The sequence below is a fragment of the Puntigrus tetrazona genome, chromosome 2 (genome assembly GCF_018831695.1).
Source record: "Puntigrus tetrazona isolate hp1 chromosome 2, ASM1883169v1, whole genome shotgun sequence".
In the NCBI taxonomy this organism is placed as follows: domain Eukaryota; kingdom Metazoa; phylum Chordata; class Actinopteri; order Cypriniformes; family Cyprinidae; genus Puntigrus; species Puntigrus tetrazona.
Genome location: NC_056700.1, coordinates 20,061,531 through 20,076,849, shown reverse-complemented (window position 1 = coordinate 20,076,849; position 15,319 = coordinate 20,061,531). Strand labels below are relative to the sequence as shown.

Sequence of the window (15,319 nt, the reverse complement as noted above, 5' to 3'; positions counted from 1 at the left end):
GAGTAAACTGACTTGGAACTTCCTGTGCATTAAATGGTTTTACTGCATACCAGCCAGCCAATCAGAATCAAGTATTTAGACAGACCGTATGATTTTATATATATATATATATATATATATATATATATATATATATATATATATATATATATATATATATATATATATATTATAATTTAATATTTTTGTATTAAATTACAAATACACACATGAAACAAATAAACAATTAAATAAATAACATTTTTCATTTTCAAATGTTTTTTTTTCTAAATCCATTACTGTTCATCATGGGACATCTGTTGAAATTGTGTACCAAAGCTCTGTAACCATTTATTCTCATGAACTGATGAAACCATTTAAACCATTTACTGTTAAGTCAATTACAAACTGTGTCCTACAATACAGCTTAGTTAAGAGTGATCCCGTTACGCCGCTCATCCTCTGCGTCATTAATGGACTGCAGACTGATATTGTGTGAGTGTGTGTTTGTTCAGTAATGATGTCTTGAGTGTAATCTCTCCCTTGGGTGGCACTTTGTGCTCAGTAGGGGTGAACTAGTCAAACAAGGGAATCCCACTGATGTTGGTTTAACTGTCAACCATCTCCTCCCTTCACCACGTGTCCCACTGCTTTCTTATTCCCACCCTGAGGCTGCCGGGAAACGCGATGGAGACGCTGTTGATTCTCCAGAGTGATTCCCCTCTCAGCGCAGTTAATTGCTGCAGTCCGTATATTCCCAGACGCTCTTGGTTTCCTCATTGTTGTGGTAGTGCAGGTAGTCAGTCTCAGGATGTGTCCACATCCCTCCGGTGCCTCTGCCAATACTCTTTTCTTTATTTGTTCTCTTACTGGTGGTCTACAGTTTACTGTGACTTGCTGGAAAGAATGATTAAATAAGTCATCTAACCTGCATTCTTAATTTTAAATGAATTGGCCACACCCATGGGAAGGTCTGTTTGTATAAGATTGATGTGTTTGTCTATCATCATCAGCCTTCATACTATTCAGTTCTTTTCAAACTATGTATTGTTCTGTCTGTCTGTCTCTGTGTATTGTTCTGTATGCCTGTTTATCGATCTGTGTTTGTAAAACTGTCTCTCTGTCTGTTATTATACTGTTCTCCTGTCATTGTTTCTATTTGTCTATCTATCTGTTCTATAATATCCTATTCTTTTTTGTTTTTCTGTCTATCTTTCTGTTTGTCTGTTGTTTGTCCATATGTCTTTATGTCTGTCTATCATTTTATTGTTAAGTCATCTATCTATCTATCTATCTATCTATCTATCTATCTATCTATCTATCTATCTATCTATCTATCTATCATTCTATAATTGTGTGTATCATCATTTTCTCTCTTTATTTTTTTGTCTGGTTATCTGTCTATTATTCTTTCCATCTTTTTATCTGTCTACTGTATATATCTGTCCATCTGACATTCTGTCTATCATGCTTTAATTCTGTTTAGCCGTCTGTTTGTCATCTGTCTATATATTTGTCTGTCATTCTGTCTGTCTATCTCTCCCTCATTCTGCCTGTTGTTACATTCGTCTTCCAACAATGTCTATCGTTCATTCTGTCATGCGGGTACATCTCGTTGTAATTCTACGAACGGTTATATAACAAACCAGCGCTGTGCATGTGGATGGCAGTGCACATAAACTAACCCTAAAGACATTCTTGACCTTGGCAAACCCATGTACTTACATCACTTTTCTCCTCACACTCATGGTCTCTTCCTGTCTCCCCTCAGGAGGAGCTCAACTCTCACTGCGGTGACAATGTCATTTCATAATAAATTCATGCAGACTCCATCAGAAGAGCATTTTATGTGAAAAGCGGGAGGTTTCTGAGTTTAGGAGAGTTTTAAGTGTTGAAACAAAGCCGATTCTTGTTATTGTGTTTGTAGAAAACATCATAAGACAGATTTATATGCTAGTTGCATGAGGCGAAAGCTCGAAGAGGAAACCCTTCAGCAGAGCTGCATCTAAAGAGACATTTTGCATGAGAACGACCGAACAACTACCTGTATTTGCACGATAATTCTCTCAGGTATATACACCCGCTTGTTTGATCTTGCTTCCACTCTGAGATCCTTAGGGAAACTATTTAGTGTTTGTACAGCTTGTGTACTTTGATGAAAACATGGATTTGGATTAGTTTGATGAGCAACATTCACGGCAGGAAGGGAAAATGGCAAGATTAGTCCACTGAAGTGTTTGATGTTTTGGCATTGAATACTCAAAGTAAAGGAAACGCGTATCTGGTGGGTTGATACATCATTGCATTTCAGTGCATACGTGATCTGGAGAGAGGCATATTGTGTTCGTTAGATCTCGCGTGTATTTAGTGCTGTGTGAAAAAGAGCAAGTCGGTTACAGCAACAGCTGGTGTGCAAACAGATGAATGTTTAATTGAGATCCAGTAGAGAGGTAAGGAGAGATCGCCAACATCTACCCTACCCAAAAGGAGCAACACCCAGCCAGGAGCTGAACAGCTGTGGAGCTCATTACTGTATGTGTGTGTGCGTTTGTGTTCATTCCAATTTGCAACTAGCTGAAAGCACTTTTTTGTTTTTTAGTTTTTAATATGTGTGTGAACAGGTGTTAGCAGTATCGTCACTCGCCTTTACCAAAGAATTTCTGCTTTGTTGAATAACTGCTCTACTAGCTTCAAACAGCACAACCATTGGCTGTTCATGGATCGTCTGATGCAAGTAGTACACTAGATAGATAGATAGATAGATACAGACACAATTATAGAATGACAGACAGAATGGCAGATGGACAGATAGATAAATAAACAAACAGATAAACAGATGGACTGAATGAGAAACTGAACAATAAAATGATAGACAGATATACAAACAATGGACAAACAGACAGATTGATTGGATGGCTGGATGGATGGAGGGATTGTCAGAAAGACGGAAGGATAGGTAAATAGAAAAGCTTGACAGATAGGTGGATGGATAGATCAGTTTTTTTCATGAATGTTCTGCTGTAAGATCGTCAGCTCTTGGATTCACTTGCCCTGTTAATTAAAAATATGAACTGCGAGTGGCTGAATTGCATCAGATGTAAAACACAGACCAGAGCTTTCGCTTTTCATCATGGCTAAACGTGGCTTGGCAGATCTGGTACAATCTTGTGTTTGTTAGACCACTTTTGTGATGAGACCAAAGCACTCAGCACTTCCTCAGGCAAGATGTACAGAATTTAATGGGAGAGAGGCAGCATTGATTGACAGTTTGAGGTGAATGCACGCGCATTCACATACTGTACCACTCCACGCAACTAACACAAACTGCTCATGTATATTTTTACTTACTACTACTGAATTTACATTAGGCATGCAGTACGAGGATGGAAGTGGATTTTATTTTATTGCAATCATTCAGACTGACATGGCACGTCTAACAGCATCACAATTGTTGTGCTTCTGTGGAAAGTGTTTTCTTGTATTCCAGTCTGTTCCTCATTCAGTGCTTGCCAAATTCAGTAGATTAAAAACCTAAAGGGTTAGTTCACCCCAAAATGAAAGTGCTGTCGCTAATTATTTAACCTCATGTCGTTTCAAAGCCATAGGACCTTCATTCATCTTCAGAACACAAATTAAGACATTTTTAAGAAATCTGAGAGCTTTCTGACCCTTTATAGAAAGCAATAGCACTACCACATTGAAGACCCAGAAAGGTAGTAAAGACATCATTAAAATAGTTGCCAGGTTGAATTGGGCTACTTTACCCACTGTTGCCGCACATTGTTTTTCATGCCCATGACCTCAATATTGTGTTAATTTTACAAATTTTTACAATTTGTGTATTCATTTTACACCCTACAGAACATGCTTTTTACCAAAAGAATTTCCCTTAAAATGTGATTGGGCTAGTTTTAAATAGCAATTAGGGGGATTTTGAGTGAAAACCTGGTGTCCCCGATGTGGTTCGACCTTAATTTTACAAAGTCACGTATAGGCTTTTCATGTTCTGAAGATGAACAAAAATCTGGTGGATTTAGAGGGTCAGTAATTAATTACAGAATTAAAATTTCCATTTAAGTCGTATGGACTACCATTATAGCAATTACATGAGGCTTGTCAGCTTGCTGGAAGAAAGCCCATAAGAGAGATTTCTGTGGGTAAACCTTTTTTTATTATTACTTTTTTAAAGCCATTTATGGATGATTCAGGACAGGAAGAAAGACAATGACCGTGTTTCCAAACACAGTGACTTGCCTAAAAAGCATTTTTAAACATTCGTATGTGGTTAAGCTCTTTTTTTTTTACACGCCGTCACCTTTGATCTCTGACCTCTGACCTGATTCAGCAGGTCTCATACACGGAGCTATCATTTAAATGATGGACAGTCTACTCATTATTAGCTTTTTGTGCATTCAGTCGATAGATGTGTCTGCACGCAAGCCTGCATGCGCATGCGCGTGCATGTTTAAACAAGTATGACAATGAGGATCATCCCTGAGGCGGCGTCATTAGCTCTGCCGAAGCCCCTCTCTCTCCCATCCATTCAGGTTAGCGTCACTCTTGAAGCTTGTGACAGCTCCCCAGGCGCTCATCTCGGGAAGGCTAGACTGCGCGTTCGAGGATGCAGCTTCGAATAAAAGCATCTTGCCTTTGAGCCTCAGCAGTGTTTTAATAGTTAATGTCCTGGCGGCCTCCACCCTGCCTGAAATATTCAGCGGAATATGAAATAATCATGAACATTGATGGAATGAAACCTGCTAATTTGACTAACCCCGTTTTTTTCGCAGAGCAAACAGTAAGTTCACGATTATGGGTCGAGTGTACAGAACAAATGCAGTATTGATGGGTCTCATCGTAAAAAAGAAAATTGTTCCAATATTAGAGGAAGTGGGAGCTCGAGTCAAACTAGACGTCTTTGAGTTTTTATGAGAGGATCTCCAGACGAATGTATGCTGCTCAAGTAGAATTCTTCTAGTAGAATTTTATATGTAGGACAATAGTCCCATTTGACTTGAGTTACAAAACCAAACAACACCCAAATGATAGAATATCTGACTGAGATGTAGATGATATAGAAGGCAAAGATGATGTAAAATGGTCTGATTGTTTGCTTTGTTTGTTATTATCTTCATTTATTAAATTTCCATTAGGTGTTGTGTGCTGTGTTTTTAAATTCACTAAAATGACTTGTTCATAGGAGTCTTTTTTTAGCAGTTGGCTCACACTGATCATTATTTTGAATCACTAAAGAACCTGTTCATATGAGTCATTTAAAAATGTTCTTATGAAATTGGCCAGCTGCAGTTGTGCTGTATGTTTTTTTGATTCATTAATAAGAACCTGTTCACAAGTAATTTCACTTGATTTTTTATTCTTCTTGCCATTTTTCTTGCCATTTTTTTCTTTTCTTTTCATTTTGTTTTGTTTCTGTTCAATCTCTTTTCATTTGTCATATTATCTTTTATTTTCAGTCCCTTTTTTTTTTCTCTACTAAATTTTTATTCATAAGGTGCAGGTATTGGTATCTAAAATTAAATTCAGTGTCTTCACAATTGGACTGTCTTCAGTTTGTACAGTATGAAACCATTACCTCTATGAAATATACCTATAAAACTTGAAAACCTCTGAGTGTTTAGTCAGTAGTGTCCATCGCTGTTCCTCAAAAATTATGCAGAGGAAGCATGTCACATTTTTGAACAACATGAGACTGATTAAATGTTTTAGTTTTGAGTGAACTATCCCTTTAACCCACTTAATCCCTCTCTGCTCCCTCTGTGTCATGCAGAGAAACATCTTCATGCTACATCAGCTATCGGCAGTTGTCCATTACCCTTTATAAGCGTCCAGCGGACGTCTCTGAGCCACAGGCACCGTGCCACCTTCTTCTCATTCCGAATGTGTGTGAGACCATGTGTAGAGAGAGATCTGCTTTGTACTTTTCCTCAAAAAAAAAAGAAGAAGAAAGGATGGGGATGAATGGATGAGAGGGAAGATATGAGGGCTTGCTGACAGCTTAGTGGGGTCAATATCTAGACTGCAGACATCATTGCCCCTCAGAGCCTGTGAGCCTCTCGGCTATCTCACAGGAACAAAGAATCTTCTGCCATTTTGGCTCATGAGATCATTTTACAGACCAGAAACCAAGATGAAGAGAATGATAAGTTGGTGTTAAAGGGGAAGCAGGATTTCTAAATAGGCTTGAATTATTTTAATCGGGATTTAAGCAGATTAAACAAGATGCTTGTTTACTGTATCATGTGGTTGCATTTTACTCTTTTTCAATTAATGAATGTTCAGCGTTGATGTATGCAATAGTACAATAAACAACAATGATCAAATTCTGTCCTATTCCCCTTTATTCTTTACAGACTTAATTTGCATCAGATTAAATGTGGCATCCAACATGGCTATAATCCATTACTTCAGTGATTTCAGTTCATCTGCGATTTGATTCTGATTTAGTTTGTTTGAACTATTCATTAAAAGAACTGGTTCATAGGAGTCATTTGTCCAAATTAGTCACATATCATGTTTTTGATTCACTAAAAGAATCGAGTTATAACACTGGTTATGATCCATGTTTCTAATGAACAAAACAGAATTGGCTTATAAGAAAAGGGTTTGGGCCATTAGAAAATGTCAAACTTCACAATTTTGATTGACTAAAAAAGAACTGGTTCATCTAGAATGAATCAATCCAGACCAGAACTGAATCTGCGAGTGGGCTTTTTTCATCACACCCACAATCTCTACCTGAATTGGCCTGCCAATACCTGCATTGGGTGAGATCTATAATCATAAAGTTCACTGTCATGAGGCTCGTTATTCATCTGTAGAGCTGTTAACCTTTAGCCACTGTAGGAACTGAAGATTCATAGCCTTCATAGTGCAAAAACACAGACTTGTGGTGGTAGGCTTGCAAGAATCCTTCTGTGCTACTCGAGAGACTTCCAGCAAGAGAAAGAGAAGAACTGATAAATAAATTAGGAGTTTGATTGTTGAATGAGCTTAGAACGAAACTGTCAAACTCCACAGGAACCTTTTTTATAACTTCATGTCTGTGATCAACTTTCTGAATTGCATTAAAAGTTGCTGACTGCGTCGTGTTTTTGTTTTGTCCTTGTATTTATGAACTTTGTTGCTCTCTTTTATGAACTTTCTTCCACCTCCCCTGATAGTTGTTGTTTTCTACTCTTTTCACAGTCAAAAGAGACTCATTGTGACTTCAATTACCTGGAGCTCTGGGTATCTGTCTCAGGTAGACAGAGGCTGAATTGGAAGTGGTGTCAGCTCCTTCATTAAACATTAATCACGGCGGGTCCCTCAGCAGAGCTTCTGAAAGGGCAAAACTAATAAACAGTCTGTCTTGGGAAAGACATGAGCACTTATGGGGGTCCCCTCATGGAGACATGATAGACGTGTGGCAGAGGAGCTGCTGCTTCTCTTCTCTTCTCTTCTCTTCTCTTCTCTTCTCTTCTCTTCTCTTCTCTTCTCTTCTCTTCTCTTCTCTTCTCTTCTCTTCTTATATGGTATCATATCATAACGTAGAGTATTGTATCGCATACTATCGAATTGTATCATATAGTATTGTATCGTATATTTTTGTATCGTGTAGTATCGTATAGTATTGTATTGCATACTTATTGTATACTATAGTACTATAGTATAATTTTGTATTGTATAGTATCGTATCGTATATTTCCGTATCATATAGTAACATACTGTATATTTTTATTTATTTTATTTCTTTGCATTTTGTCTTTTCTTTTTCCTGTCTTTCTTCCCATCTGGATTTTTTATTTTTGTTTAGTTTCATCTGTGTTTTTCTTTTTCTTATTGTTATCTTATTTAGCCTTGTCTGTCTTTTTTTTCATTGTCAACTTTTCCTCTTTTTTTCTTTACTTTCCTTCTCATCTGCTCTCACCTTTTTTAATTTCTTACCTTCCTTGTCTCACTTCATCTCCTCTCATCTCAACTTTTCTGATGTCTTTGAATCTTGTCTCTGCTTGTTACTCTTCATATCACCCCCTCATCATCTCTCTTTTCCTCTCATCTCCTTACTTCTCACCTTTTGCCTTGTTGTTCCTTTTCTCTTTAAATCTAAATTTTCTTTCATCTTTCTGTGAAATGATTTTTTTTAAAGCTTAAGTCTTATACAGAGCTTTATTTGTATTGGTCCCAGTTTTGTTATTTAGACATTTTTCTTTGCCTCCATAATTCCATGTGCATATGAGAGTAGGTCACTAGATTACCTCATATCTGGCGTCATGCATGTTATTTCGCAAATTCATGAATTATTCACTCAGGTGACTACATGTGGTTTGCCAGCTGTGTTGAAATACAGACCGGGGGTGTGTTGGAGAGCTGTGCCGGTCAGGCTCTCTGGTATTATGGCTCTGTTATTATTGTGATCATGAGATGCTGGCAGATGCATTGAGACAGAAAGGGAAGAAGCCTCCACGGGGAGGGCGTTCCAACCCCGGACAGTCTCCACATGCACATTCCAGCACGGTGTGCTGGAGGTCTCCAGGAGAAAACAGAGTAGATGAATTTCCCAGTTCCAGAAAAGAGGTGTCAGACAGATGCATGTTGGGATAGGTCTCACACTTATCATGCCCAGAAATGAGACACACCTGGGCTCTAACTCAGTGTGTGTGAATACATCTTTTGTCTCTGTCAGACAGATGAGTGTGTCATGTGTATGTTAGTGTGCAAAGAACCAGGGAATATCTGCACTTTCTTTCTGTTTCTGTAGGTCGTGCAGCGTCTGTCTGCTTTATGTCCTGCAGCAGGTGCCACAGGAGAGGGCAGAAAGTCACATCCACATAATTGACAGGGACTACAGAATGGCTTCCTGCGGGGTTTAGACTTGAAACGCAAAGCAGATGTTGCTTGGAAGAATTCACAGGACAGTTATTCCAGAATGTATACATTCCGTTGCTGCTCAGCCGGGCTCAGAACATTCCTCCCAAACCCATGTGAACAGGAAATGAAAAAGAGGCAAAGGGGATGATGTGGTACTTCCGAGTGGAAGCTCTCAGGGACTTGGGTTTGGATGTGCGAGGACACTTATAGCACATGCACTTCGCCAAAGACGTCTGTTCAAGCCGTGCATTTTCATATAAAAAAGATCTCATTTTGTAGATGTAATCTTTAGCTAATCTGTTAAAGTGTTCCCTGTTGGATCATAGAATGACATTCGACAGATGTTTTCGTGACATTTGTGATTTACTTTAAACACCATGTTTAAAGTCGAACGTAATGCTTTCTAGATGACGTGCTCCTTCACAGATGTGTCGGCTTCGTGCATGTGCTTACTGGCTAGCATGGCTCTTCTCTAATCTCGTACCAAAAGGCATTTTTCTTCTCATGTCAGAAGATAAAACTATTGAAACTTGGCAGCGACTTAAATAAAGACGTTTTTAGTCAACTTTACTTTGAAGTCAATTCCCTTGAGGCGTTTAAACCGTAAATCCAGCCCAGCTCCTCGCTCAAAGCTAAAGCGGTTAGCTACCGCAGGAACATTCTATTAACATGTCTCTGAGGGGCTCCAAAGTGTGTATAGCAGTGAGCAATCCCACGAGCTTCTGTTGTCAGGTGTTCTTTGTTGGAGATCACTGAAGTTCCCACTTTTTCTAATTAAGATTCTATTAATGACTTCTTTTTTGCGGTTGTTTTGCTGTTCAATTCAAACCCCAATGTAAATATGAATTTTGAACCGTTACACATCGTTTTGCTGATACCTCATTGTTCTGTTTGTTGAGTGAGGTATGCTTAACGATAAACGTTTGGCAGAGGAGATGCTTCTCTTCTCTTATCTTTAAACAAAATACCATCAGAAGTGCCACACTGGGAGTTCTGGGAAAATGTGACTGAGTTATACAATTATTTGTACTTTTTTTTTTAACTTCAAAAACCATTTAATGGTATTTCATTGGATCTATATTTTTTTTTTCAATCATACAGTAAGGGAAATTGTGGTTAATTAACATCTTTTTACGGTTGCATTTAGTTGGTTATATATAGTCGAATCCATAATTTACTGTTTGAACTACAAAGACTCAACTAGAATGACATGAAGATTTGAGATTTTATTGATGTGAACAGCATCTATCCACCTTCCAAAGCACTTTAACAACCACCTTGTATACCCTAGCAACCACATAGCAACATATTAAACAGCAGGAATACATTAGCATCGCCTAAGCAATCACTCATTTTCCTCAGTAAACGTAAAAATCTTTCTTTCTACTTTCTGTTATTTGCGTTCACTGTTTTAATCTCATCTACATAATAACATGGGAATTGATTAAAAAGCAAGAACAAAGTGTATTTACTTAGTAATTTTTTTTTACATAGGAGTTGATTCTTCTTTTTTGTTAGAAGCTTAAATTATAGAAACAAGTATTTCTTGTCTTATTTTGCTTTTGTCAAGGCTGAATCCACATAAAGGGATTCTAATGTGTCCATTAAATTCAATGTTTACTCTTCGTGTTATCTATTTTCCTTTCTTTTGCTCTCATGCTTTTTGGTCCTTTATGGATTTATTGTGTAACTTTACGGGTCATAAAGTTGCATCATGTGTATTTGAGTTAAAAAGGAAGAGCCAGTGTCTGGTGTGTTCAACGTGACATTACGTTATCATCACCGCTGCGCACTGTAATGAGCGCTTCTTTTGTCTAGATGTGACAGACAGTTTAATGATTTCTAAGGGGAGGCGATGGGCAGGCTCGTGCCTTCAGTCTCTGAAACATTACACCTTCCCTTTAGATGTCTCCGCTGCGGCCTTGACAGCCAGATAAGTGCCGGCGGCTGCTTTTAGGCTCTGTCTCAGCCGTTACCACTTGGTACATTAACCTGCTTGTAGGTGGAGAGGTTGGTTGGAATAATGGACTGTAGACTCTTGGTTGATTTTCCCAGTTCACCTCCACCCTTCAGGATGTTCATGTGTTGATGCATGTCCTGTCAAATAAGTCATAGATATCCGAACCAAGATACGAGGGTGGTTCATTTCCTCAAGAACAAAAATTTTGAAACGGAGACGAAGGTTACGTATGCTTGTCCTTTTGTAACGTTCTGCCTTAATGAAATCTGTTATGCCGCGAAGAGCTAAAGTGCTTCTTTTTGATGCCTTGGTGCAGTAATTAGGAGCGATGTTAAATGCTGTCTGGGATGGAGAGAGGCGTTCTGTTGCGCTCATACGCCACCGTCCTCCGCTGATTAGAGACCCGCCGAACAAAGCTCTTTTGTCTTTTTCGAGGCCGAGCATTTTGGCTCATAGTTGATCTGGGGTTGTTCCTGTGGAATATATCAGTTCACTCTAACTGACTAGGAGACGCACAAAGCAGGGCAAGAGTAACGTGTCAGTCATGTCAGATGAGAATTCTGGGAGGGGATCTGAAATTGAATGCATCCTATTAAATGCTTGCCAGTGATTGATGGTTTTGTCACATCACATCGCTTTGCAGTGGATCCTAATTATTTTGCTTGCTTGCTCTGTTAAAGGATAGTTCATCCAAGAATAAAACCCTAAATATATTTACTCATCCTCATTTTCTTTTGCTCTGAAAACAGTGAAAGTGTATTGAGATTATAATGTATATATATGTATATATATATATATATATATATATATATATATATATATATATATATATATATATATATATATACTGTATATATGTGTGTGTGTGTGTGTGTGTGTGTGTGTGTGTGTGTGTGTGTGTGTGTAAGAACAAGTCTGTGAGGAATATGTGAAAAATAGACATATTCGCAAGCAAGAATTTGGTGTCACTGTTGTCAGACTTGTAGAATATACAATACAAGATCTAAGACTTTTGGTCTATAACACCCAAAAATTAGACTGTTCCTTGCAGAAAGCTATTTAATGCCTTCGGATGGCACTTGGAATGCACTGTACAAGTTCTATGGATTCTCTCTTTATGTCGCTTTTTCATTTATATGCTTTTCGACAGGCTCTGGTCACAGAGTTTTTCACTGTATTCAAACAAATCTTGGAGAGTCTTCAAATATCCAAAGAATGCAAAATTAAGTATGGGTTTGGTCATTGTTAAGGGTTACACAATTGTACTTTTTAGTCGGTTGCAATGTTCTTTGTGTTGACAGACAGACTGTGTGTGTGTGTGTGTGTGTGTGGATGTCAGCTGGTGCCCGGCTGTGGATGGACATTTGAGCCCGTCTGTGCCCGTTCTGCCTCCCTGATCCGTTTCCTGTGTGAATAACACAAGTGAAAGATATTCTCAATAGGCTGTGTTTCCCACATCAGCACAGGTCCTGTGCAGACACTGATGTATTTGCCTTAAAGTTTCTCTTGACACTTTCACTTGTTTCTCTCTCTGCTATTCTCTTTCTCTCTCCTACATTCTCTTTCATGTGTTAAGTTCTTACTCACCTCAAACTGAGTTTCTGGACTAAATCTGTCTGATTTTTCATTCTTCACATACATAGTATGTACTAAAGTATGTGTGGGACAGCGAAGTAAGATGTAGAAAGACCTGCACTATCATATACATCTGTATGCGATTAAGAAAAGCACAATTCACAAGCATTTCGCATGGTATGTTTAATGGGTATTTTGCAATATTATCCATTCATCCATCCATCCGTTTGTCAGTATCATAATTAGACTTAAGTTAAAATAAGCACATTTTTTAATAATTCTCCCCTCCTTTTGGGTACGTAGTACAATAATATTGCAAGTATTGCAACATATCACATCATTATATTGTGTCTTGATAAAAATAGAATCTCACTGTGAACTGTTTGTGTCTACAAACTTCCAAAGACATCATTAGCACAGAAAAGCACTTCTTTAACCTGGCGTTCCTCAAATGGTACATGCAACATATGCAACCCACAATCAGAAGTGTATTAGTGCGCATGTTTGCATTACCGCGGGCTAGTTATGCATAAATACGTCTCACTTTGTATCTCTGGGCTTGAATTTTATTGCCCATTTTCAGCAGTTATAGCCAATCTCGTGGGTTAATGCTCATTGTCAAATGACAAACAGCACTGGGATTTTTCCCTAGCTCTTCCGATGATTTTATCAGGCAGATATTTTATCTGCTGGCTCTCCTTGCCTGTAGACTACATTAGCTTTTTTTTCCCAAAGTCTGTGTGGAAACGGGGGGTGGGAGAGAGACCACCTGCTCCAGGAACTCTGCTGTGGCACATGTGAGCCTGATTCTCTCGTTGTGTCATTCTTGAGGAAAAATTTGTTTTATTCATCAAAATATTGTCTCTCAGCTGACTATAAATGAATAAATTACATCGTCTGGCACAGATGTTTCTGTTTTTGTCTTGGCAGAGCAGTCGGCTTTCATTATTGTTCAATTTGAATGCTGGTATTTTTCCTGGAAGCATTTTTGATTGCTTACTGAATGGAACATTGTAGAGAGTGTTGTAGATCCATAAGATGTTTTGATAAGCTGTTTTTCACTTAATTTTATGTGCGCGCGTGTGTGTTCTGATTTGGATGGAGAAAATTGACTTCGAGATTCATCGTATTCTGTAAACAAACACACATCAAACGTAAAGTTGTGTAAGCAAGAAAGTTTGGAAAGACAGCACCCCCTCCTCTTTTTTTTTTTACTTTTAACACATTTCAGACTTCAAAATCAAACGTTGTCATGTTTTAGCGTCTGCATGTGATGCGGGGAAAATTGTCAGAGAACTTCTGCTTGTCTTTTAATCAACTCTGCATGAGGACCCTGCTGTGTCCTTAGACATTCTGTCACTTCTCACGCTGTTTCTCTCTTTCCCATGCACTCTTGTAACTCTTTGTCAAGTCAAGTCAGTGTTACTTGTATAGCACGTTTCATAGTTAAACATTGTTCCAATGCAGCTTTGCATAAAAAATAGTGCAAGCCAGCGGTGAATGTGGCATTAAACATCTCAGCATCTAGAGGGAATGTTAATATAAGTGTTTCATATAAGTCATATAATTTTATTAATACTCTTAATGTGATTATTTTACTGGTCAATGTCTAAAAAGCAGCATTAAAATCTGAATTATGCAATAATGTGATTTAAGCAGCAGAAAATCTGACAGATTTTGGAGGTCTTATGACAGACGTCACCGCCTTCTCCTGTCAGCAATTGTCTTCTGCCCGGTGTTTTCTACCTCTCATTTACATGAACTTGGCATTTCATGTAACTTTTTGACGGCCTCATAGCAACTCACTCTTCTCCGGTGGTAAATAGGTGTTTCAGGAGGTTTAATAGCAGAAATGTGAAGCTTGTATTTTTGTTAAAGCACCAGTTTATTTTCTGAGCGAAAATGTCCAATACATGCAGGTGATCTTCAGGTTAAGCATTAATTCAGCTTGTTTTCGGACAGTTTCTGGTATTGTGTGCATCATTTGGATGTTTTCTTGAGTTATGTGGCCATTTGAGATTGAAGTTTGATCGGATTTTATTTTGAAGGTCAGTAAGTGACTCTGTCTGTTTTGCTCAAATATTATTTTTTGTGGTAACCATAATCGACATTATGCCACACATGCTGTCGATAGACCTTAATTGTTTTGAACCTGGAACACTCCTTTATGAAATCATTTAATATTGTGCTGTTAATTAAGATATTGATTAATATGTAAGCAGTGAAATCAATCTTGGAGGGCTGTAGCCAGTGTAGCGTCTCTTGCTGTCTGACTGGTATAGACTGCAGCTGGCGGTAAACATCTCTCCGCCACACAGATGAGGAGGAGGAGGTACAGCTCTGCAGCTGTTGTTCACCTCTGTTGTGAGTCTCATTTGAGCGCCTCAGCACATGTCTGGATTGTGACCGCAGTGCTAATGGTACGAGGCGGATACGTATGTGACTCTCAGCACTGAAGTATCACTCAGAGATCACTTGAATTTGAATTGCTAATTAAATTTAAATGTAAGGAGGCAGAATTTAAAAAAAAAAAAAGAACTGATATTTTAAAGAAATGTGTATAACTAAAATATCAAAATGCTAAATGCTGACTTGACAAAGCCTTGTTGAAAAGTTTTGAAATAAGTAAAAATAACCTTTACGTTGAATAGAACAGACAGTTAAAAGTCTGAAATGCAGCTTTTAGAAATTTGATTGCATTAAAAATTAATTTCTCACATTTTAGTAAACCCCTTTTCCTCTCATTCCAGCTCAACTTCCTGTAGGGTTTGGCCAAATCAGTTAATTTTTTAATTACAAAAATTTGTACATTAAATGTCCAGCCCTGCTCTATAAAGATGTATACATTTTTTTTTATTGTGAAAAGTACCATACATATATGTATTGTAATTGGACTTAAAAATGTAATTGTATAAAATTGATTTAAATTTTTTTTTTAAA

The 15,319-nt window shown here is 38.0% G+C and overlaps 1 protein-coding gene across 1 annotated transcript in view; it reads left to right on the top strand.

Moving 5' to 3' along the window:
• The window catches only part of LOC122326062 (heparan-sulfate 6-O-sulfotransferase 1-A), a 124,109-nt gene that overhangs the window by 43,541 nt on the left and 65,249 nt on the right, over positions 1-15,319 (top strand). The window lies entirely within an intron of this gene.